Here is a 25167-nt window from a genome sequence, read left to right as displayed (position 1 = left end):
TCTTGCCTAAAATAGATTAGTTATTTTTAGAGACAGAATTATTCCTTCCCACTCTAACATCCAAGAGAACTGTAGTAAGTTATTTTGGCCTCTGTCAGCACTCCACTCATTCCAATCCAGGAAGGTGACATTATTTTTCCTGATAATTTTCCTAAGAATGAGCTAGGCATGTGAGGTCCATTTTTCTCTTTCTTCTCTGAGTTCCAGCATGCCAACTGAGAGCTTGCAATCATCACTGCTCTGGGCCATCTCACAAATAGAGTATGAAGACCCCTTCCCTTGGGATGACCCAAATTTCTTAGGATTGGTTGATTCTGTTTCAATATAGGTGATGGTAAATCCATTTTGCCCTCCCATTGAACTATGTACCACAACTCCACGATTTATCAGTATCAAAAGGTATATTTTTCACTTCTAATTATTTGATTCATTGTCATAATTCCAGAGACAAGTAGAAAAGAGCAGTGCTAACTACCCTTCAAGACTCCAACATTTACTAGCTCTTTGTGTTTCCAAATTACTCTAATAACTCTATTATTACCTCTATTAGATCATTTTTGATTATTTGGTAATTATCTGATTATGTATCTTTGCATTAAGAATAGGAAAATATATATTAATGAGCTTACTTATAGTACCTGGCACACTTTAGAAAGGTAATCAAAAAAGTGTTATGTAAAGGACAGATAAATATTTGATTTCTTTACATGGGCCTAGGCTCAGTATGTCCTGGGTTTATGTCATAGAGGACCAAGAATATAAGCTTCATATATGGAAAATATATGGCATAAGGCACTAAATGTAAGGCATTTTTACTATAATCTATCATTTCATTTAAATAACAATACTACAAAATAGCTCTTACTGTTCTTAGCCTATGAATAAAAGAGTAGATTTAGAGAGTAACTGAAATACCCTAATGTTACACAGCTGAGAGGTAGTGGGGGATGAGTTCAGTTCAGGACTGTCTGCCTTCAAAGCCTGGGGATTTTTTTTCCTATGCCACCCTGCTATGACTGTGTCTCTTTTAGGTAGAGGCATAATAATTCCCATTGTATTTTTGCATACAAATCAATATGAGATTCCCCATTAATATTGAAGTGAAATATTTTTCACTATATTGATGGAAAAAGATGGAGTTACAAAGGGGGCCCAGGTGCCTCATTCATTCCAGAAGAGCATTATAAAATGAGGAATATAAAGCCAAAGATTACACTGGAGAATTTCTGATATTTAAGCACATAGAAAGTGTCATTTCCAGGTTTTCTGGTTGGAAAAAGTACAATATGAAGAGATGATGCTGGATTATCTCGAGGGAGTAGCAGCAAGCCATCTTGATTAACCTTGAGGAGTCCATAGTATCACATTTTTATATAATATAAAATAGTAAAAAAAAAAAAGTTGATGCCTGGATATAGCCATCTACGATTGCTTTTCTAAATCACCATCGCGCAATGTTCCCATTTAGTAAATTCCTAAATATAACTTTGTATGATTCAGTTTAATGTAACCTATTTTCAGCTTTCTTTATGTATTCATATTACTGTGCTAGACAACAGGGTATAAGAAGATAACTTCTAATACCACTTAAAAAGATATTTTAATTCAACAAATAATACTAATGTTAAGTCAAACTAATGCTTAAAAGAGAGCTAAGACATTGCTGTAAAGATTTAGAGGGAGAAATATCACATTTTGAATGGGACATGGGGAGATACATCACAGAGGAAGTAAAATTTTGAGTTCAGTTGAAGGATGGGTAAAGACTGTTACTGAATATAGGAAGCAAATTGTATCATAAAAATGTATGTAACAATTAGAATTTAAGAATGGACCTGTGTGGCTGGATCGGTATTTTTCTGCAGGCAGCAAGTAGGTGAAAAGTCTATAAATGTGATTTGGAGTGAATAATACAGCCTCAGTGTCATGCTAAATAGTGTGGCAGTTTCATGGAAAGTGTTCAATAGAACAATCTTCTCCAGACTAAGGGCTAATGAACTGATCTACTGAGATGTTAATATCTGCTGAAGGAGTTGAACTATCTTAGATTAACAAATGTTAAGCAATCTCTTTACTATAGAACTTCTCACAACCTTTAATGTTGTCATTATGTCTATTGAGAATCTGTAAGAGAAGCCTATAATATGCTCTGTTTCCCTGTCTTATATTCACATGTGTTGTTTCTCAGTCTTAGTAACTATGGGGCATGATACGAGAATAGTGTTCCATGGAGCACGTTGGAAAGCACTTATTTAAAAAGCAAAGTCAAAGAGTTCTTACTTTAATACGGCAGTTGAGGACCCACTTCTTGTTGTTGCCATCTTTATGAGGTCTACATATACGCATATGCCCGTGCTCACAAACACACATACCAAGTGAGCGACAGGGTATATCTTCAGCAAGATTCCTTTAGGTAGGACCCTTGCAGCCTCTAATCCTATCATGGTGATTTACCCCATTTTATTTCATGACTAGCCTTTGTAATGTAGCTCTTAGGGCTCTACTCGTCTTTTTTTCTTTTTTGAGACAGTCTCGCTCTGTTGTCCAGGCTGGAGTGCAGTGGCGCAATCTTGGCTCACTATAGAATCCACTTCCCAGGTTCAAGTGATTCTCCTGCCTCAGCCTCCTTAGTAGCTAGGATTACAGATGTGCATCACCACGCCTAGCTGATTTTGTATTTTTAGGAGAGACAGGTTTTGTCATGTTGGCCATGCTGGTCTCAAACTGCTGGCCTCAAGTGATCCACTTGCCAGCCTCCCAAAGTGCTGGGATTACAGGTATGAGCCACCACACCCTGCAGGGCTCTACTCTCTATTATGACTTCAGGCCACAAATTCCTGACTCTTATTAAACCCAGAGTGTGCTATTTTTTTTTTTTTTTGGCTCCCAATGATTTCACTCCCAGACTGAAGTTTATGGTAGCTCAGGTGATTTCCTGTTTCTAAGCCAGACATGTCCCTATACTTGGGCTCTGTGTTCCAGGTCTGCCAGGTTGTCTGATAATGCTGTCCTTGTGCATGCCTCCAGGCACCCCGCCTGAAATTGGGCCCTGAAGAAGCACAAACTGACAGACTCTTCAAGTTATATTCCAGGGGAAATAATGCTGAGCAAAAATCTGTTGAAAAGGATTCATAGGGGTCATTATGACATGTCACAGAATATGATCCTCTTGTAATACTTCTCCCAGGAAAAGAATATGGTATAGAGAATGTATGCTTTACTTGTTCAGTATTTGATTCTTAAGGAAAGTTATATTAATATTTTGTGAAAATGACATTAGTCATATTCCTGTGTATGAAATAATGGAAAAACAACTCAAAAGCAAATAGCAACAATCTTCATAAATTAAAGAGCTTTTTATTCACTTATATTCCTGGAAAGGTGAAGTATCATTTGTTTGGATGATTTAACAATGTTGTCAAGGCTCTCTCTTTTTTTCTTTCTTTCCATGTTTCTTTATATTTTCCTCTATCTGGTTTGTTTTCTCTCTCAAAAAGGCTCTGCCTACATGGTAGGCAAATGACTGGAAGTAGTCTCAGATGCATATTCTGTAAGTTAAGCAATCTCTAAATAGACTTTTCTCAAAGCTCAGAATTTTGTGGTGACACTAGGATAACATCTGTACCCCCAAACTACATACAATAGGTTTCCCACCAAAGAAGATTATGTTAACAGAAAGAGTACGAAAGTGACACTAGGAAATGCTGACAAATAAATATCTTTCCCCTTATATTCCTCCTATATTGTGAGGAAACATACTTGAATCATTCATTTTTTTACAAATTATTTCAAGTGTATTTCCTCCTAATATAGACATCTGTTCTAATAATCATCATAATTCCAACTCATATGTAGATGCTGCTGCATTCAGCTCCAGATCCCAGGATCAATGGGTGGTAAGCATTCTAATCAGTCTTGTCTAAATGTGGCTTTACACAATCCATAGTCTATGCCTAAATGATTAAGTTAAATGAATTCTCAGACCTTTCATAAAGTATGGAATAAAAAAAAATGGGCTAACCACAGTAATAACATTTCTTTAGAAATGTAAAACAATAAAAGAAAGTGATAACTTCTGCTCCACCTATCTACTGCTGCTTACAAAGCCAACCAAAACATAGTGACTTAAACAACCACTTTATTGTCTTTCATGGTTCTGTGGGTCTGAGTTGTTTTTTCCCTTGTAGTTACAATACGATGGCAGCTGGGGCTGGACAGCCGCACCTGGAGCTATGCTGGTATGCTGGGCTCTCTCTCTTTCCATGGAGTAGTTCTTCTTTGTATTGTTATGGTCTCTCTCTCCACACAGACTCTCGATGTGTTCTCTCCAGTTGGGTAGATAGACATTTTACATGGTAGTTCAGGGGTCTCTAGAAGGTTCTTCTAGGCCTTCTTAAAGCTTAGGCTCTGAACTATGATAGCTTCACTTCCACTGTATTATCGTAGCTAAAGCTAGTCACTAGGGACAGCCCAAATTAACTATGGAAGGGATCACACAAGAGGATGGATGTTAGTGGTTCAGTAGGGGACAGTTTTGAAGATTGGCTACCACAAAATAGCACCATTCTATAACGTATTTCAAAAATTTGGGGACCAGAATAACAGTGACTAATTTTTCTCCAATGGAATTAGCATCTGGTCTTCCACTGCTCACTCTAAGTCCTTCCTAGGAGAATATCTGTTTTCATTCATCCTCCATGACCTTACTTTAGTGAGGCTAGACATGTATTTCTTCTTTTAGGAATTCTATCACACTAAAAGTCCACTTCGTATTAGTAAAAATTATAGGGATCTAGGGATAGACATGTTTTGTGAACAACTGAAGATTTAAATTATGGGATTTACCATAATTACTAGTTGGCTAATTCAATTCTGGACATAGTTTGGCCTAGAAACCATGCCAGAGATGTCACAGAGGAGGGGTCACTAAAACTGCATCTGCTCTTACAGCTTTTGTCTTTTAATGGCAGGCCTCAGGGCTCTACTCAGTTCCTCAGTGTAAGATGATGAAACAGTACAAACCAGCCCCTACTAACAGGCTACATGCTGATGATGGAGGAAATTACTTTTTTTGGAGTAGGAAAGTATTTGAGAAAAGCAAGTCAGACTCATTTCTTTGGGCCTCTTTGATTCAGTGTTCATTCTTGTGTCTTGCTTCCTGGATTTTGCGAGCACTAGCTTTATCATCAGACAAACAATTTTGACTTTGCAGTTCTGCAAAATTTATGATGATCAGTATTCTTGGATTTCTGGCTGTAGGCAAAAAATGTTTTATTAAAGTTCTATTTTTTTTAATGTTAAGTCAGGCAAGCAGTTTGTCTCTTTCTTATAGAACTTACTGAAATCTACAATAAGTGGCCAAGCATGTCGAACATCACATATATTTATAGCAAGTTTAAGTTATTGCTTTTCCAGGCACATGTTTTGATGTGGCATGTTAACCAGATACTCTCAGTCTCATAATGAAGATTATCAGTCACTTGGCTTGTATAAAATGTAAGGGATTCATATACTAATCTATACCAACTTGTGAAATATTCAATATGTTATGCTCTTAATCATTTGACATCCGCTGAGCAGGATAACATATTAATTATTCAAGAAAGATGGACAGTCAGGAAGGATGGAGTCTCTTACCTCTATCAGTAAACTTCCTTTCAAATATGGAAATCTAAATTTCTCCTGGCGTATTGCAAAGCCCATAACCTGTCCTGTCATGACCCCAGGGAAGGTAACATTCTTATTTTAGTCAATTGTTATTCCTCCCTGCCCTATACACATTTGAAAATCCATTTTGGTCATTTTTTAGTTCCTTCTTTTCCAGAGAAAATGATCAATCCTGTCTGTGAAAAGAATGGACAAGTAAGATATTTCTGGAGGCCCAGAGACTAATTTATTTTAGATATCAAATTCTTCTATTTCTTCTTAACAAGCATATTCCAGAGCAGTAAATCTTGACAAGGAGCAATAATAGCAATAGTAGGTGTACCATGCCGAGAGACTTATGTCAGAACAATATTTTATCTTTGGGCACTTGACATAAGCGCTATCAAAACAGCAGTTGGCACGTTCCAACCATCAGCACATCACTGCAGAACATTATCTTCAAAGCCAGACCACCAATAAAAAACAAATGAACTCCAGAAGAAAAACGTGTTTGGGCTTTAGTGATTTCATTATTTATTTATTCATTTATTTTTGGTGGAAGGTGCAGTGTATTGAACATAGTACCTGCCTTCTCTAACAGCCAGGAGGAAGTAAGTTCTTTAATTCTTTATTCACTTTGTCTTTTAAAATTTACCTTCTGTGTTTAAGTTAAAATTTTGTGATGTCATTGTAAACATCTACTATAAAAAGTTTTAAGAATTTTCATTAAATACTAATGAGGGTTTATGTTTGGTGAGAGAGGTGTCAAAAAAAGAAAAATTGTTCTTTTTTTCATTCCCCTCCTTTATTCAAAGCCATCCTGATCTTTTAGATCAGGAACGATGTCTTCTTTGATTTTCAAACTCTTATGCTTAGCACAGTGCTAGCACATAAAGCGTAAACTCCTTTAGCCAAATGTTTAATATATGAAGGATATGTAAAATAAACGAAAATTAAAAGAAAAAATAAGCATTTCATTTTAGCTTGTGAATGTATTTTCTAGTCATTAGACATAGAAATGTAATGAGTTTTTTCCAGACTAGAAGTTTTATAAATCAATTTGTTATTGTTCCTGTTGAAAAATATATCCAAAAAATAGTGATTTATTAAAATAAAAGTATTCTTCAATCCTGCTTCAATACCTGTTGTGTATAGAAAAGGCATCACTGTTGATCTTAGTAAATTTCTGTAGACATTATCAAGATAATATTTGCAGATATAAAAATCTGAGGCTAGGAAATGTTTATTAATTTTGCTTATTAACAGTGTATAGAAATAACCATACCCTTGTATTATAAGAATTCACCATCTGACTTCTTTCATACAGAGTTCTTTACTATATAATGCTAAGTATCTTGCTGTGGTTACACAGGAGAGTTCTTTTGGTTACATGTAGGGACCCTGTAGGGTGAGGCAGATGGGCCCATGTTAAGTGTATGTTCAATAGGATGTCACATAATCTTATAAAAATCTTGTAAATCAACAAACAAAACTTGTAAAATGGCAAATGTTCAGACTCCATGTGATTAAATTGGGTGAATCAAAATAACAGATGCTATTTTGATCTTCTGCAGTGCTGAGAGTTTGTTATTGTTACGGACGCATATAACAGCTGCAAAGATAATTTTTATGTTCATTATATTTACTATGTTACTGGGAAAATTAGAAGCCTCTGAAGTACGTCTTAAAATATTTTATTACTCTATAAAAGACTCTGTCACTTTAAACTCCATTAGTTGAGCTCTTTGGATTAGTAATGACATTCTTAGGAGGAGGCACTGGGAAGCTGAGTTTAGGAGTCTCAGTTAAGCCCTTCACAGGCAGTGAGGTATGTCAGCCCATCCTCAGGGAAAAGGGTTTATATAAAAAAGTCAATGAAGTTATTGGGCAATAACAGAGTGGGATTTGTTTTAATTCCTCTTTTCACACCCATGTAATTCTTATCCCCTGCTTAAGAGTTTCCAACAACTTTAGTTTAATTTTTTATTTTAAAACCCATGAAAGAACTAAGACTTTACAGCAATTTTAAATATTTTAAAATGTGGTTTAAATCAGTAGTGGACCAATCCTTTTACTTCATGTCAACAAACCTATCATATGTCCAAGTATGGTAGGGGGTCAGGGGAATACCCAAGCACTATACATTTTCTCCATTCAAGGGGCTTAACTGCTGGTTGGGGAGCAAGAGTACTCATGAAATAGTCAAATATGACAACTTCATACTTTTGATTGAACATAAAAACTATTTCTTATATGAATTCTATAGGAGCATTTTATAGATATGAATAGTATTTACCATCAGTTGCCTTTAAATAAAGGGTAAGCCTCATTGATCTGAGCCTCATACAATAAGTAGTACAGTAATAGATATTGCAGGTAGTAGTCAATGAAGTATTCAGGGAAGGTCACATGAAGGTCTTGAACCAGGAGTTATGTGGACTGATTTTCCCCTTTATATCAAATTGCTTTTCACTATGTACCCACTTTACAGAGCAGACAGGACTGTTGTCTGTAACAGAGATTTCTACTTGAGGGAATACGCTCTTAGACAAACATAGCTTCATCATTACAGTGATTGCCTGTTGTGTCTATCATAGTACTTGGCATTTGATACATTTGATACTGTGACAGTCTGTCCTATGTGTCAACTTGGTTAAGTTGTAGTCTCTAGTTATTAAATCAGGCCCCAAAAGTGGCATTGTGAAGGCATTTTATAGATATGACTAATATTTATAATTAGTGGACTTTAAATAAAAAGTGGGCCTCATTTTCATAAGTGAGCCTGATACAATAGGTTGAAAAGTCTTAAGAGCAGAACTGGGGTTTTCATGAGGAAGATGAAATTTCAGTTACCAGCTACAGCTTCAGCTACTGCCCGGGAATTTCTAGCTTAGACTTCTTCACGGCCTTCCCTGTGAGTTTCTGACTTCCCTAGCTAGATCCCACAATCAAGTAAACAATTCTGCAAGAAATCCCTCTTTCCCTCTCTCTCTCAAATACTAGTCCTGTTTTTGTGGTGAAAACCTGACTTATCTGAAAGCCAAAAGTGAGCTTAGAATCTTGAAAATATGTTTTCTGAATTGGGCTTCCTAGAATAGATTCTGTAATACGGTTCATTTAGTAGCACTAATGACTCTATTTCTAGTGGTAAAGAAGGCGCTGGTAGTCCATAGCATGATGTGACAATAGAAATATACAAAATATGACCATTGGATACTCTTAATGAAATAATTATAAAAGTCAGTATTTTAGGTGATCACAAATTTGATACCACAGAACATTTTAGTTAAACTAAGAACGGTAAAGGTATTGACTGGTTGCCCTTCAATGTGCAAGAGAAAGGCAGAAAGACAAGAATGAGATAAAGGTTTCAAATTTGCAGTTCAAGCTCTATATAAATAACCTGAAAGCATCTGTGTCTGACCTGAAAGAACTTTTATTTCCTGTAGGTGCAGGGCTGAGATTTCTAAAAACAAAACCCAGAAAACTCAGAGTTTCATTTTGTGAGTGGTTAAATTATAACATAAATAGAACTACCAAACTTATATGGTGTCTGCTGTTAAAGTAAGTTGAGAGTATTTATTGAGAAGGAATTGAATCCAGATCACGAAAATGGGAACAAATGAAAAGACCCTGATGAAATCAAAACCCTAAACTCTGCTGAGTATTTTGTGCAAGTAGAAGCAGCCCTCCCACCCCAGTCTGCAAAGGTTAACCCTGAAGAACCTTGCCTGAAGAACATGTAATAGCCTCACGTGATGTAATTGGCTTACTAGCTACTGCTAATACTTCTGCCACCTCTCTTTGCCTTTAGATCTAACACTAGACACAAGTCCCAGCAGTTCCCAAAGTGTAAGGTACCAAGTGTGATCCATGAGGGAGTGTGATATTCACCTAAAGAGTTTTATGAATTTCCCGTTTATACAGAAACCTGGGTAATATATGTGAGAATAAATATTAAGGGTGTAGGATAATCATGAGAAGATATAAAGTTGAATCAAACTGAATTTATGGATAGAGGTCCACTTGGTAGGGATTCTTCACTCAGTGTTATAGCTTGATGTGTGAGAAAGGGCTCTAACAGTTTCTATGGTTGACTGGATGAAATATGGACCTAAAGACGACCTACACTATATGCCAGAACTTCTTTGGTATACTGTAGAAGAAGTCATCCAAAGGCTTAGAGAGATTGGAATTTTCGAGTAGATTTAATCATGTAAGATCTACTCACCCAACCTAAGAGGGTTCGTAGGATGCACCTTTCAACCCAACTGTGGGAAGTGAGTCTGTGAGAGGAGTCAAAGCATCACTGAAGTACTCTTTGGTCACTTTCCTCAGTAAATCAGAAATTACAGTGAGGGCTGCTGCCATGCAACTGGCATCTCTAAATGCATTGGGGATAATTGGGCCTTGGACATTGGCTCTGAACTAATGCTAAATCTGAGACACTCACCGTGTCACTATAGTCCAGAAGTCAAACCAATCAAGAATAGAGGCTTATGAAGTATGTGTGGTCATGTTAGTGTTCTGCAGAAAAACAGAAAAAGAAAGATGGATAGATGAATATAGATTTATTTTTTAAAATTAGCTCATGTGATTGGGGAGGCTGGCAAATCCAAAATCTCTAGAGTAGGTCAGTGGCTTGAAGCTTCAGGAAAGAGTTGGTATATAGTCACAAGACAATCTTCAGTTTGCTGACTGAATTCCCTTTTTCAGACGAGCTCAATATTTTTTTACTTGAAGTCTTCAACTGATTAAATGAGGACTGCCCATATAATGAAAGATAATTTGCTTTAATCAAAGTATACTGATTCAAATGTTAATTTTCTCTAAAAAATGCATTCTTAGAAATATCTAAGATAGTGTTTGGCCAAATATGTGGGTACCATAGCCTAACCAAGGTGACACATTGAATTAACTATCACAGTGATCAGGATAACTTTAGGTTCTGGTTCATCTCACAGGGGTCCAGTGGGTTGCAGAATCCATCTTGTGTTTGTTTTCCCAGTTCCAGATTGTGAAACTGGAATAGACATAACTGTCAACTGGCAAAATCCACCCATTTGCTCCTTGACCTGTAGAGTGAGGCTTATGATGGAAGGAAAGGACCAAGTAGAAGTCATTCCAGGAACTAGTAAACTGGAAGCACACCTACATTTCTGAAAGGACTGAAGTTAATGCTGTCATCAAGAACTTGAAAGAGTCAAGGATAGTCATTCCCACAATAACTTCATGCAACTTGCCTGTTAGCCTGTGGAAAAAACAGATGGATCAGGCAGATTAACCATGGATTACCATAAACTTAACCATATTATGACTCCACTTGCAGCTGCTCTTTTAGATGCAATTTTGTTATTTGAGCAAGCTGACACACCCTTTGGTATCTGGTATGCAGCTATTGATCTGGAAAATTCTTTTTTCTCTTTACCTGTTTGTAAAAATCACTAAAAGCAGTTTGCTTTTAGCAAGGCCAACAATCCACCTTCATTCTCCCACCTCTGGGGTATATCATGTTTCCATTCCATAAAACATTGCACCGGTCTATTATGTTGATGATAGTATGCTAATTGGGCATAGTGAAAAAGAAATAGTAACTGCTATATACGCATTGGTAATAATTCTGTATGATAGAGGGTGGAAAATAAATTCAGCAAAAATTTAGGTGCCTTCTTCATTGAAGTTTCTAGGGGCACAGTGGTATTCAACATGTAAAGATATGTCTTCTAAGATGAAGGATGAGTTGCTGCATCTTGGTCTTCCCAACACCCCAATGTGGGCACAGTGCTTAGTGGGCCCCTTTGGATTTTGGAGGCAACTTATTCTGCGTTTGGGTGTGCTATCTAGCCCTCTTATTGAGTTACCCAAGGCACTTTTAATTTTGACTGGGGCTCAGAATAAGAGAAAACACTACAATAGGTTTTGGTTTTCCTGCAAGCTGTTTTGCCACTTGGTCTGTATAGCCAGAGAATCCGATACTGCTCCAAGTGTCAGTGGTAGAAAAGATGCGGCATATAGCCTTTTACAGCCCTCATTACGTGAATTTAAACACAGATCCTTAGCGTTTTGGAGTAAAGCAGTTTCATCTACTGTGGACAATTATTTTCTGTTTGAGAAACTGCTGTGGCTTGATACTTCAGTGTAGAAGATGCTAAAGGCTGAAATGTGGGCAGCAACTTACCAGAAACTTAAACTGCACATCATTAACTGGGGGGTTATCTGACTTATCAAGCCATAAAGTTTCAGGAATGCACAGCATCCGTACATTGCCAAATAATAGTAGTATATAAAAGTTTAGATTTGAGCAGGCCCTGAAGGTACAAATAAGCTAAATGAGGAAATTGTGTAAATGCCATGGCCCCTATTCCACTGTATTTCCTACTCTCTCCTAGCCCATACCGATGGCCTTGTGAGGAGTTCTCTACAATCAGTTGATCAGGGAAGAGAAAACTCAGGCCTAATTTACAAATGGCTTTGCATGATATGCAGGAACCACTTGAAAATGGAATACAACTGCAGACCTGAGACATCTCTGAAAGAGAGTAGTTTAAAAAGATCCACCCAGTGGGCAACACTTTTAGCAGTGTACCTAGCTGTCCATTTTGTTTGAAAGAGAAATGGCTAGAGATAATGAGTTTATAGAAATAGGCTGTGGTCAATGGTTTGGCTTGGAGGAATTATAATTGGAAAATTGATGACAAGGAAGTCTGGGTATGTGAGGTAAGGTATGTGGATAGACCTCTCTGCGTGGGTAAAGAGCATGAAGTAATCTTTGCCCCATGTCAGTCTTCACCAAAAAGTTATTTCAGCAGAGAGGGATGTTAATAATTAAGTGATTAGGACAACTCATTCTGTGGACACTGGTGAGCCTCTTTCCCTAGCCAGCCTTGTCATACCCAATAGGTTCATGAACAAAAATTGCCTGTGGTGGCAGGGATGGAGGCTATGCATAAAATACAATGTGGAATTCCACTTCTCAAGGCCAGTCTCTCCACTGCTGAGTGCCCTTTCTGCCAATAGTAAAGACCAACACTGATTCCCCAATATGGTTTAATTCGGGGGTGTGATAGAGAGCTCTTTTGTGGCAGGTTGATTGCATTCAACCATTTCCACCATGGAAGGTGCAGTGCTTTGTTCTAGTTGGTATATTCATTTACTTTGGCTATGTATTTGCCTTCCCTGCACAAAATGCTTCTGCCAAAATGACCATCTGTGGACTTACAGAATAACGAATCCACTGTCATGGTATTCTTCACAGCATTTTTCTGATCAAGGAACTCATTTCACACCAAATGAAATATAGCACAGGGCCTAGCTCATGGAATTCATTGGCCTTACCATGTGTTCCATTATTCAGAAGCAGATGGCCGGATAGAATGGTGAAATGGCCACTTGAAGACTCAATTATGGCACTAGCCAGGCAGCAGTACCTTACAGGGCTGGGGCAGTGTCCTCCAAAAGGCTCTATACTATTTATATTATCATTCAATATAGTGTGCTATCTCCACAGCCAGGATTCAGAGGTCCAGGAATCAACAGGTGGATGTGGGAGTGATACTGCCCACTATTACTGCTAGTGAGACTTTAGAAATGTTTTGCTTCTTATCCCCATGACATTCTTCTCTTCTTATGTAGAGGTCTTACTTCCAAAAGGAGAAGTCCTACTACTAGAAAGGATTATTTCCAACTGGAAGCTAAGGGTGTCATCTGGTTACTTCAGGCTCCTCATTCCTCTGAATCAACAGGTAAAGTAGAGAGTTACTGTACTGGCTGGGTGATTACAATCCAGTTTACTCTTGGCTTATCCATTGTAGTCCCTTAATTACCAAGGGATTGTCACTGTGTAATAGAGGTCAGGAAGATTATTTGGAGTACAAGAGGTCACTCAGGGTATATCTTAGTACTATCATGCCCTATGATGATTAAAGTCAGTAGAAAACTACAACCTAATTCAGACAAGAGTGCTAACGGCACAGTCCCTTCAGGAATGACAGCTTGGTTAACTCAGTTGGGCAAAGACCCATGACCATCTGGGAGTCTGTGGGACTACCATAACAAAATATTACAGACTTGGTGGCTTAAACAACAGAAATTTATTTTCTCACACTTCTGGTGGCTGGAAGTTCAAGGTCAAGGTCATAACAGGTTTGGTTTCTCCTGAGACCTCTCGCCTGGCCTTGCAGATAGCTGTCCTCTTGCTGTGCTCTTATGTAGCCTTTCCTCTGTGCATATGCATTCCTGATATCACTTCCTCTTCTTATAAGGACACTAGACTTATTAGACTATCTTCTCATCCTTATAATCTTACTTAACTTTAGCCCATTAAAGAGCCTATTTTTCAAGTACAGTCACATTGGAGGCTAGTGTTTAAATGTGTTAATTTGGTAGAACACAATTCAGTCTATAATACCAACTAAGGTGCTTTCTAAGGGTAAAGACAATATAAAAAGGCAATGCAAGAAGGTAGTTATAAATACCAACTACAAACACGTGGCCAGTTGCAGAATGAGGACTGAGATCATCAAGCAAGTTTCTCGTATTTTTGTTATGATTGTGTTTATCAATTATTTTTGCTTTCTTCCCTCTCTTATTTCCTTAGTATCTAACACAAGGTATATTAATCATAATTAACTTTATATCACTGTATTTAAGTTACAGGATATCAAGGAAAAGACTCAACATCACCCAAATTTTTGAATTTTCTTCTAGGGAAAGGATTAATGCATTTTTGGTGGTATGCAGTGTGGCTGTACTGTGTTAGGTGGAAGTATGACCTGGCTATTGTGTATATTTGTAAATTAAATATGGATTAAGGAGATGTGAGTGCCAAATTGATAAGGGTAAACTGTGATGATCAGTTTTATATATCAGCTTGGCTAGGCTCCAGTTATTCTGTCAAACACTAGATGTTACTATGAAAGAATTTTATAGATGTGATTGACATTTATGATCAGTTTACTTTAAGGACATTATTGTCATTAATCTGGATGGGTCTGATTCAATCAGTTGATAGGCTTAAAGAGAAGGACTGAGATTTTCATAAGGAAGAAATTCTGACTGTGGATTGAAGTTTCAGATCCCCCCTGAGTTTCCAAACTGTCCTTTTGCTGGCCTGCTTGCATACTTGAGACTTGCTTAGCTAGTCTCCACAATCACATAAGCCAATTGTTTGTAGTTAATATATATATGCATGCATATATATATATATATGAACATATATGTATGTATATTCTAATATCTCCAGTTACTAATAATAATTCTGTTTCTGTGGTGGAACCCTGACTGATACAGGTACTTTCCAAATATTTTATGAGTGGATATTTACATAGATGAATAAAGGAATTAGTTAATACATCAATCAATCAATCAATCAATAATTGTTTATATTATTATCTGTTGATGGTTATGACCACATCTATATATAGGAGAAAGCTAAAAGGCTTTTAAAATTGACTAGGGAAAGGAGGAGCAAAGAAGCTTAACAATGCGGTAATATATAAATTCAACAGAAAATAACTAAAGAATGGTTTGAGTGCTTGTGCAGACTCAAACATCTTACAGAGGAAGCTCTCAGATTAATGAATTAGCTTCCTTGTTTATAATCCAGGATTAAACATTCTCATAATTTTCAATTTAGGAGTTGGAGAAAGACTATGCCTTTATTTAGCTGGTAAGGAAGCTAAGAATACAGTCCTGATTCTGTCATGCAGAGAAACACTTGTCATTCAATTAAATTGTCTGCCTTATGGTCCTGATTCCTTGGTGTATTTTCTCTCAGGGAGACTAATCACAAATGTATCCAGTACCAGAAAAGTTTTCTTCCCCATTTCATTTCAATTCTACCCACACTAGAATGTATCCGAGTCTAGAATAATAACTGACATGTTAGATTGTTGAAAATGAACACATTTTTATGTGTTTACCTGTATAAATAAGAAAAAAATTTTGAGTTTGTTTTACATCTATCAAATATCTAATAAGACCTCTTCTATGCTACTTTGCATTATCTTAACTTCATGACAATGATTGTTTGTTTTTCCCCAGGTATATACACACCCATACTTCCCCATCCCTAATATAAGCCATAAATCATAATTTCGTACTTCACAAGATACAAAATAAATTATGATCTTGTGCTTCATTTCACATTGCAATATATATTTCAAATCCCTTTTGTTAATGATATCACTCCTGTGAAAAGAAACCACTCAGTTTAATAAAAAAAGATTATTTTGTCATGGTTCAGTGTGTCTGAGTGACTTACATTCAGTTTTTTCTCCAGTCAGGATACAAATTCTTTGAATTTTATACCTTCATCACTCAGTGTATGTTTTCTTGTTTTGTTTTTAAAGAAAAGCATCTTTCTTTACTAGTTATACATAGAATTCAACACATTTTTATTTTGAACAGGTTTAGGTCTGTAAATCTCCAGTCCTGTTTTACTGAACATCTTAAACCTTTTTTCTATACTGAATATATTTAAGATGAGAGAGTATTTGAAGAATACACAGAATCTTCTGTACTTGGCATATTTTGCAATTCTGAAATACAAAAGATAAACAGGAAATTTGGTAGCATGTGTTGGTCTTAAAAACTCCTTGAATGTAGTGTTAGGAAGGAAGGTAGAAAAACACATCCAATTCCATGGAAGCCATTGACTGTCATGTTTCAGCACTATAAGCCATCGTCATTGATACCGTTTAATATCAGTAGTTTAAATATAATCCTATATGACATTTCATAGATTACTTTTTATAAAAGCATTTGCTGCTATTATTGGGAGAAAAAGTAAGCAGAAATGGTTTTCTGGAAGGAAAAAGACATAATCTTGGGGAAAATGGGTAATTTTTTTCTGAATTTGCTAAATTGTTTCTGCATTAAATAATCTATACCTGTTCCACATTATTTATCCACAAGCAAGTCTTTGGAAGAACAAAGATACTTCTAAAAGATAAAATAGGAAACATTAAGGGTATTGCAGCAGGCAGCAATCAGATGGCTTCCAGTATTCCTGCCCCCTGTTGGATATGCCCTGAATAATCCTCAACCCCTGAGTATGGACTGTGATTATAGTATAGTACTGAAGATTCTATATTAACAGAATGGAGTGTCATTCTTCTGTCGCTCAGGCTGGAGTGCAATGGTACGATCTTGGCTCACTGCAACCTCTGCCTCCAGGGTTCAAGTGATTCTGCTGACTCAGCCTCCCAAGTAGCTGGGATTACAGGTGCACAACACCGCACCTGGCTAATTTTTGTATTTTTATTAGAAACAGGGTTTCATCATGTTGTCCAGGATGGTTTTGAACTCCTGACCTCCCAAAGTGCTGGTATTACAGTCATAACCACCATACCTGGCCCACTCTGCTGGTTTTGAAAAGGTCAGCTGCCATGTTGTAAGACATCTGTATGGCAAAAACCTGAGGTAGTCTTTAGGAGCTGAGAGTGGTCCCTGACAGACAGCCTACAAGAAAATGGGGACCTCAGCCCTGCACTCATAAAATACTGAATCCTGCTAACAAGCTGAATGAGCTTTGAAGAGGACTCTGAGTCTCATGTGAGATTGCAGCCCTGGGTAACACCTTCATTTAAGCCCCATGAAACCATCAGCAGAGGTCCCAGCTAGCCAGTACTTCACCTTTGGTTCATGGAAGCTGTCAGATCAGATAATAAATATATGTTAGTTAAAGCTGCTAAGTTTGTGACACTATTTTACACAGCAATAGAAAACCAATACAGGTGGTTTCCATAAAGTTTGCTCATAAATTCTGGGGTTTAAACCATCACTCAGAGATATTATTTGTGGGATTCAGCCAATAAAACTATCCAACAGTTTCAGAAAACAAACGACTGCATGCCAAGTTCTATTCACGAATAGTGAAAACTGTACAGAGTAGGGCTTATTCCTGCAAATGACAGTCATAATTCTGGGTGTCACTAACTAACGTTCACCTGTATTATTATCATCCCTCCCTCCCTCACCCCTTCCTTCTTTCCTCCTTCCTTCCCTCCCTCCCTCCTGCCTTTCAAATTTGCTCAAATGCTCACTTTCTCTTTTTCTTTCTTTTCTCTTTCCTCCTCAATTGTTTGTTATAATGCTAATGTGTTGGGGGCTGTTGGCTATTGTATGAATACATTGTCAGCATTAACATCTTTGACACCTTCACTCGTCTATATGAACTTTGAAGGAATGGGACTTAGAGTATGATAGGTATGCATATAGGGAGTAAAGACATAAAGCAACAGGAATTTTAATAGGAACTGGACATCTAATGGCATATGAAAGTAAGATGAACTGAATGTCAAGGCAAGTTATTAAGACAATAGAATAGATTGAAAACAATGAAACAAGATAAAAAATGTCATATTGAGACTGGGCTCTGGGATGCGGGAGAGGCTCATCTCCCTGATAGGTTGTGTTCTTCCAGGTTCTTGGTCCCTCACTCACCCAAGAATGGGGGAGAGGACCCTGCTGGGCACGGTGGCTCGTTTAAATAAATATTGGACCCCAAAGAATTTTTGTAGAAATTAATTTATTTAGGCAGAGAGAGAAAAAGGAGAAAGAAATAAAGCAGCTCCCAGATGTCTTGGAAGGGGATCCAGAAATGGAGTCCTCACCAATGTGGGAGAAGGGGACTTTTAACCTGGGTGTTATTTCCACCCCATTTAAGTTTTTGGTCCTATGAAAGGAGTTCCTTTAAACTTCCACTGGAGTGATTGATCTTTGATTTTTTCCCCCCGCCTGTAAAAGCCAAAGGCCTCTAGTCTCCTGGATGGAGCGAGCCAAGGTGGGAGGTATGGCACTGGGAAGTTCTTGCTTTTGAATCTACGCCCCCTTGTGGACCAGGAAGAGAATACATTTCCTCAATATGTTTAATGCTGTGTTTAAGGGTAGCATTAACTTTGTAGGATATTTTTATCTGGTTCTTTACCATATGCCCAGTGTCTAGAATCATCTCTGGGATCTATAATAGTATGATATATTGCTTATATAATATTATATGTATACTTATGTAATACTTATATTATCATATATAAAATTTATGTCTAAGATCTGATATATATATCTGACATATTATATATATAATTATTTGTATCATATATGATATTTATAATATTTATTGAAACAATGAATGTTACATTAAAGAACCTTGATGTTTATATAACTTCTGAACTTTTGATTCTAACTTTTAGGGTGGGAAGTGCACAGATTTTGGAGGTCGAGAGATTTGGCATATTTGTTTAATGAGTTTAATATTTACCAGACACATTTAAAATAAAGGGACATAAGATAATAGTATGAGGATTCAAATGCGTACACATGTATTTAGAAAGGATTTTAACATTGCCTGGTCCCTGAGGGATACCAAGTTATTATAAAACAGAATAATATTGGATATTTGTTGGCTAGTACAACCTAAATGGGACACTTAAGTGAAATGCAAGTTACTAAAGGTAAGCTTTTGATTTGTTAATTTGTTTTTGTTTTTGAAAAATACTTTCAAATTTAATAAAGAAATAGCAATAACTGGTACATACATTACTTCAAAATATTTTCACTAAGTACCAAGTAGAATCATTCCCAATCTCTTCATAGAGAATCACTTTGAAAGAAGGCACATAAAAAGATGAAAATTATCCCAACGTTTAAAAACAAGCAACCAAAATCTTACGAGTTTATAACGAAATCTAAAGTTGTCAATCAGAGTTTCTACTTACTATGAAATGACAAGGTTGAAAATCTTGAGGTCACGTAGTATGAGGCTTCAAAAGCTTTGTTGAATGTATGTATTCCAACTGAGGGCATTTCTTGGTGCCAGGCTGGCAACCACAAGTCCCTGTGCCAGATACCATACACATGCAATCAAAACTGAGTAAGTATCACATGTAAAAGATAAAGAATATATGGTCCCTGCATATTTAAGGAGAACAATGTCTAATTCCCATGGGTGTAAAATTAGTAAGACGCAGAGAGACAGATCCAATTTACCAACCAAAAGGAAGAACCAAGCACAGGCAGTAGACGAGATAAAAGTCCTGTGCCCTGGGGATGCAGCAGAAAGGGCTCTGGGAGGTTTCAGAAACCAGGCAGCATCCAGGTCTGATAAAAACATGAGTGGCTATCAATGCGTGTGGAAAGGTGTCCTCGAGGCTGAAGAAAACAAAATGAGCAAAGACATGGCGGTACAGGAGTAATACCTGTTCAGAAGACCATAAAGCATTTATTATGGGTAAAGGGATGTGATCTAATAAGAGACATAAAACTCAGGAAAACCCGACACAACAAGAGCCAAACACAGTGCTGTTCTGTATTTCTTAACAGCAATTTGACAGATAGTCTGAGGTGGCCTGCAAAACTAATAAGACAGCAAAATATCTTCCCAAAGGCAGAGGTGCCACACGCTCCTGGTGGAGGCTCAGTAGCCAAAGGTCACCCTGCAGTCCCTCCTCACTCTCACTGCAACACCCCAGTCCCTTGGAATCAAATCCACTAGCAATAATCTTCTTAATGGAAGATGTTTTCCCTCCCCAAATGTAAAACAAAAACAGTGTAAATGAACAAAACCTCAATCCAAAGAGACAATCAGAGCAAGCTTTAGCCCCTCATAGCTCACCTTTGCCCCAGCTGTCATGCTACTGAGGACAAGATCTGCTCCATTACTTACACTGACTCAGAAAGTAACAAAATTTAGCATATCACTGCTTTTATTACATCCCACCCCATCAAAAATAAACACCACACAAAATATAATTTTACCTCAAATAAAAGCCAGCTACACTTACTCAGGATATTTCAATCCTTTTCCAACCTGTTCAAAAAAAAAAAAAAAAAAATCATTATTCTGAGATCTCTGGAAGCATTGCAAATATTGCTCCATGAGATTCCTCTTCTTGAAGCAATTAGGTCTGGAAACAGAAAATTTACATATTTTTCTACACTACCACTGAAAGTCACTATTATTAAAGGCCTGCAACCAAAATCCTCATCCCCTGATTCTCAGGCTATTATAATTTTTTCCCTTAGATCAAACAAACAGTGAGAAATACACATAAAAAGATGAAAAGTTATCCCAAAATTTAAAAAAAACAAGCACCAAAAACCCATGAAGTAGAATCTGTGTCATCACATTAACAGTTTAAACTTTGCTAAAGACCAAAAATATCTTTATTTGATCTACTTAAGCTATAGGCATTTTATAATGTGCTCAAGAAATTAGCAGTTTATAAAAATAATGAAAATGGACCCGGCGAGAGGCGGGGGCAGGAGCGGCGGTGATGGATGGGTCCGGGGAGCACCCCAGAGGCGAGGGGCCCACCAGCTCTGAGCAGATCATGAAGACAGGGGCCCTTTTGCTTCAGGGGATGATTGCCACTGTGGACACAAACTCCCCCCGAGAGGTCTTTCTTCGAGTGGCAGCTGACATGTTCTCTGACGGCAACTTTAACTGGGGCCGGGTTGTCGCCTTTTTCTACCTTGCCAGCAAACTGGTGCTCAAGGCCCTGTGTGCCAAGGTGCCCGAGCTGATCAGAACCATCATGGGCTGGACTTTGGACTTGCTCCGGGAGCAGCTGTTGGGCTGGATCCAAGACCAGGGTGGTTGGGATAGCCTCCTCTCCTACTTTGGGACACCCACGTGGCAGACAGGGACCATCTTTGTGGCTGGAGTGCTCACCGCCTCACTTACCATCTGGAAGAACATGGGCTGAGGCCCCCAGCTGCCTTGGACTGTTTTTCCTCCATAAATTATGGCATTTTTCGGGGAAGGGTGGGGATTGGGAGACGTGGGCATTTTTCTTACTTTTGTAATTATTGGGGAGGATGGGGAGGAGTGGTCTGGAGGGGGTAATAAACCTCCTTTGGGACACACACACACACACACACAAATAATGAAAAAAAATTTCGGTGAGGGCATTAAACTAAAATCATCTCATACTCTGGCAGAGTTCTTCCAAAATGTTAAGCACACAAGGGATGTATGGCAAATTGCCTGCATAGGGCTGCCTCACATACTAACCCACATGCAGATGGCCAGCCTTTGCCCTTCTGCTCCAGTAAGCTTCAGAGATTCCGGGATATTGGCAGACACCTGCTCAAGGTAGGCCAAAGAGCCTGAGGGATGTCGGGTGGCTTTTGTGCTACACCTTGATGTCCTGCAGCATCTGCCGCCAGTGCCTCAGTTTTGTCAACTACTTCTCGACCAGCATATCTTTTCCCTGTAATTCATTCCTTAATTCTGAGACATCCTCTTTGATAACTTGCTCTGGTTTCTGGACAGATAATTGCAATTTTTTTTTCTGTACAAAAATACATTCTGTCTGTATTGCGATATGCAGAAACTTCTGAATCCCCTGATCAACAGCACTTTAATTCTTCCTGATTGGTGCCATTGACATAGTCCTAACTCACCAGAGAAGCGAAGCCAGCCTCAAAAGATGAATCTGGGTGCCCTGGCAGGGGCGAAATGGCCCCGTTGACTGCCCAGAGAACATACTGCCTAGCGAAGCAGTTATGTCTGAAATCTAAACTTCTTATTTTATAATTTATCCAGTTGTTGTCCTGATTTATTCCACCATGAGGATGACCTTAGTATCAGATCATAGGAAAAATGCTATTACAGAAATTATATAATAAACAGTATGCTGATTTGAGGAGGAATGACGGTTATTACATTTGACGAAGTTGCTTAATATATTACCCAAACTAATTAGCATCAGCTGGAAGCAAACAGCATTTCAAACTGTGTGTTAAATACTAGAAACTGACAATGACCAGGAGTTAGTGACTCATGGGCTTGTTATAATGACAAAAATGTAGTAACTGGAAGAAAGCTCTCGCTTTGCTACTTTGGCTGCTTCCTGGTGATCCTGAAGCTATGGTTTTTGGTTTCCTGGGGAAAGAGGAAATCAGCCTATTACTATATCATATTCAAATTACCACTCAAAGTGAGAAGTTAATGAAAGATTTTTGTCTTTTTTTGACATTAATATAAATGTAGCCATTACAATAAGTTTCTGATCGTGAATGCAGTACATACTCTAAAATGTGCCATTTGTGTTGCAACAAGACCACCTCAATAGTGCTTGTCTCCATACGAATCACTGTCAGTGATAAATATTTGATAGCCTTAAAAAAGTAAATAGTAAGTATCATGCATCTTACTGTGTAAATGGAACATAATGTGTAAGTTACTATGCTAGATACTTTGAATAAAATGACGAGCAAGCTTACATGCTTTTCTGCTATGGGGGACATTACCTTCTACTGAGAGAGACAGAAAAATAAACAAATGATAGCAAAAACAAGGGCAATTGATAAGAGAAATATGTGGAGTTGCACAGAAAGGGTACCCAAGAAAGTTTGAGGGATACTCAGAGAACTCTACGTAGATGAAGGGGTATATAAGTCATTGTGAAGGAACTAGTGAGAGTTAGTCAAGCTTTGGGGGTAGAAGGTTGGTAGAGGTTCTAGCATAGTCAACTAACAAACTTTATGGCACTTTAAATATAATGAGCTACACTTGAAAAAATATTAAAATGGTTACTAATGCAAAAAAGTAAAATTAATGAAATGCAGCTGAAAAGTCCAAGTGTAATAATCAATATAATTTAAAAGTGTTACTTAGTATAACAATGTACCTTTAGAAATGGCATCTGTTTTCTTTATTTAATAATTTTGTCTTGCAAAAAAGTGTATTCAGTTTTTATTAAAATATACAAATTGACAAATCAAAAATGTAGAAAATTTATTCCAAAAATTAAACATATAGGTCAGAAAAGAACTCATGCAATGGCCCTCTATAGATCTACTTAATAAATTATCTAATCATAATTATGACAAAAATTGATCAATAAAATGCCATAGTAAACTTCATACTATATTATTTCTGAAGGCACAGAAATAGGTGATGCCTTTTCGGTAGTTTTTACTCTAAAAGAAATAGAACAAAATTGTCATGTATAGATGATAGACATACTAGATCACTAGAAATACTTATATACACCTCATGTTACAGCCTTGTCAGTTTATTATATTTAATTCAATTGACTAATACAAACCCTCTCATAATAGACTTGGCAATTTAGACTGGCCTTGAAGAGTTGAAAGCACTTTTACAAAGAATGATAAGGGCAAAGCATTCCAGAAAAAGTTTTACCTATTCGCCTTGGTATTCTTAGTGATAAGAAAAGGATATATTGAAGCTGAATATACAGTAATTATGATTTTATTTTAAAAACTCACTTCTATTTAGCATGTCATGAAATAGTTCTACAAATCCCACTTTATTTGATACCTAATACCTTTAGTTATTTCTGCTTATCCTCTTTCACTAGTCTACATAATCATAGTATTAATGTAACTATTATTTGTTAAGGAGTTACTTATTTTGAGCATTTAAATATATAGAACTTTTAATGCTTATAACCACCTATGTAGCAGGTATTATCATTTTCTTTTGGCACATTATGGAGATAATATATGACACTCCTATTTTATATGTCAGAGTTGAGAATCCATTGAGATGTAGACACTGGTGAGATAGTTGGAGATATAATATTTAACCACTGATGAGAATTTGTAGGTAATGTACTTTGTATACATTGGTAAAGGTCTGATTATCACTTGACCCTGGATTAGGCACCCCAGGATTAATCACCCAGCTAGTAACAAAGCTTCCTGCTTCCCCAGGTACCATTTTACAGATAGCACCATGCATGCTCTCAGAACCCCACCAGAGACCTGTGGGAATATAGAAGGATGTGAGCCATGTGTGCTCATTTATGGCTTCCAACTTCAGTAAAACTTGAATTCTAGGAGGTCAAAAAGGGACCAAGAAACTTACCAAATGGAACTTCTTTTTCATGGAAACATGAGGTTTGGGGTAGAGAAAAGGTGTCTGTGGTATTCAAAGTATGACTCTCCAAAGATGACCACATTCTATCCCCCAGAGCTTATGAATGTATTATGTTACAGGGAAAGGAGGAATTAAGGTAAAGATGAAATTAAATTTGCTTATCAGGGGACTGTGGAATGGAAAGATTACCCTAGATTATCTGGGATGCTCCAGTGTAATCACAGGGATCCTTATAAGTGAGAGAGGTAGGAGAGTTAGGTCAGAGTGATACAATGTGAGAAAGCCTAGAGTGAACATTGCTGGCCTTGAGGATGGAACGGGGACCTAGCCAAGGACTGTGGCAGCCTCTAGACACTGGAAAAACTAAGAAAGTAAATTTTCCTCTGGGTGCTTCAAAAGGGAATGCAGCCAGTGGATGCCTTGATTTTAGCCCAGTGAGGCCCATTTCAGACTTTTGTCAACCAGAACTGTATGATAATAAATGGGTTTAGTGTGAATCTGCTAAATTTGTCATAATTTGTTCATAGCAGCAATTAAGTACCCATCAAGGTTTAGTGCAATAACAGAACCTTCTGTTTTTAAGCAGGTAGAAATTTAATACAAGATTTAGGTAATTAGAGAACTGTTGTAAGGTTGTGAAGAATGGAATAAAGTGATATAATTGGACTTTG

At 37.4% G+C, this 25167-nt stretch overlaps 1 pseudogene across 1 annotated transcript; it reads left to right on the top strand.

The window, feature by feature from the left end:
* The first annotated feature begins 20889 nt into the window (after positions 1 to 20889).
* On the top strand, positions 20890 to 21504 carry LOC116563102 (annotated as a pseudogene). Its single transcript, XR_004274229.1, has one exon. The product of XR_004274229.1 is annotated as an apoptosis regulator BAX pseudogene (transcript).
* The last annotated feature ends 3663 nt before the right edge of the window (positions 21505 to 25167 follow it).

The sequence above is a fragment of the Sapajus apella genome, unplaced genomic scaffold (genome assembly GCF_009761245.1).
Source record: "Sapajus apella isolate SASKATOON/1434 unplaced genomic scaffold, GSC_monkey_1.0 scaffold34, whole genome shotgun sequence".
Classification (NCBI taxonomy): Eukaryota; Metazoa; Chordata; class Mammalia; order Primates; family Cebidae; genus Sapajus; species Sapajus apella.
Note: the sequence above shows the minus strand (reverse complement) of the source record. Positions and strands in the feature narration are given on the sequence as shown.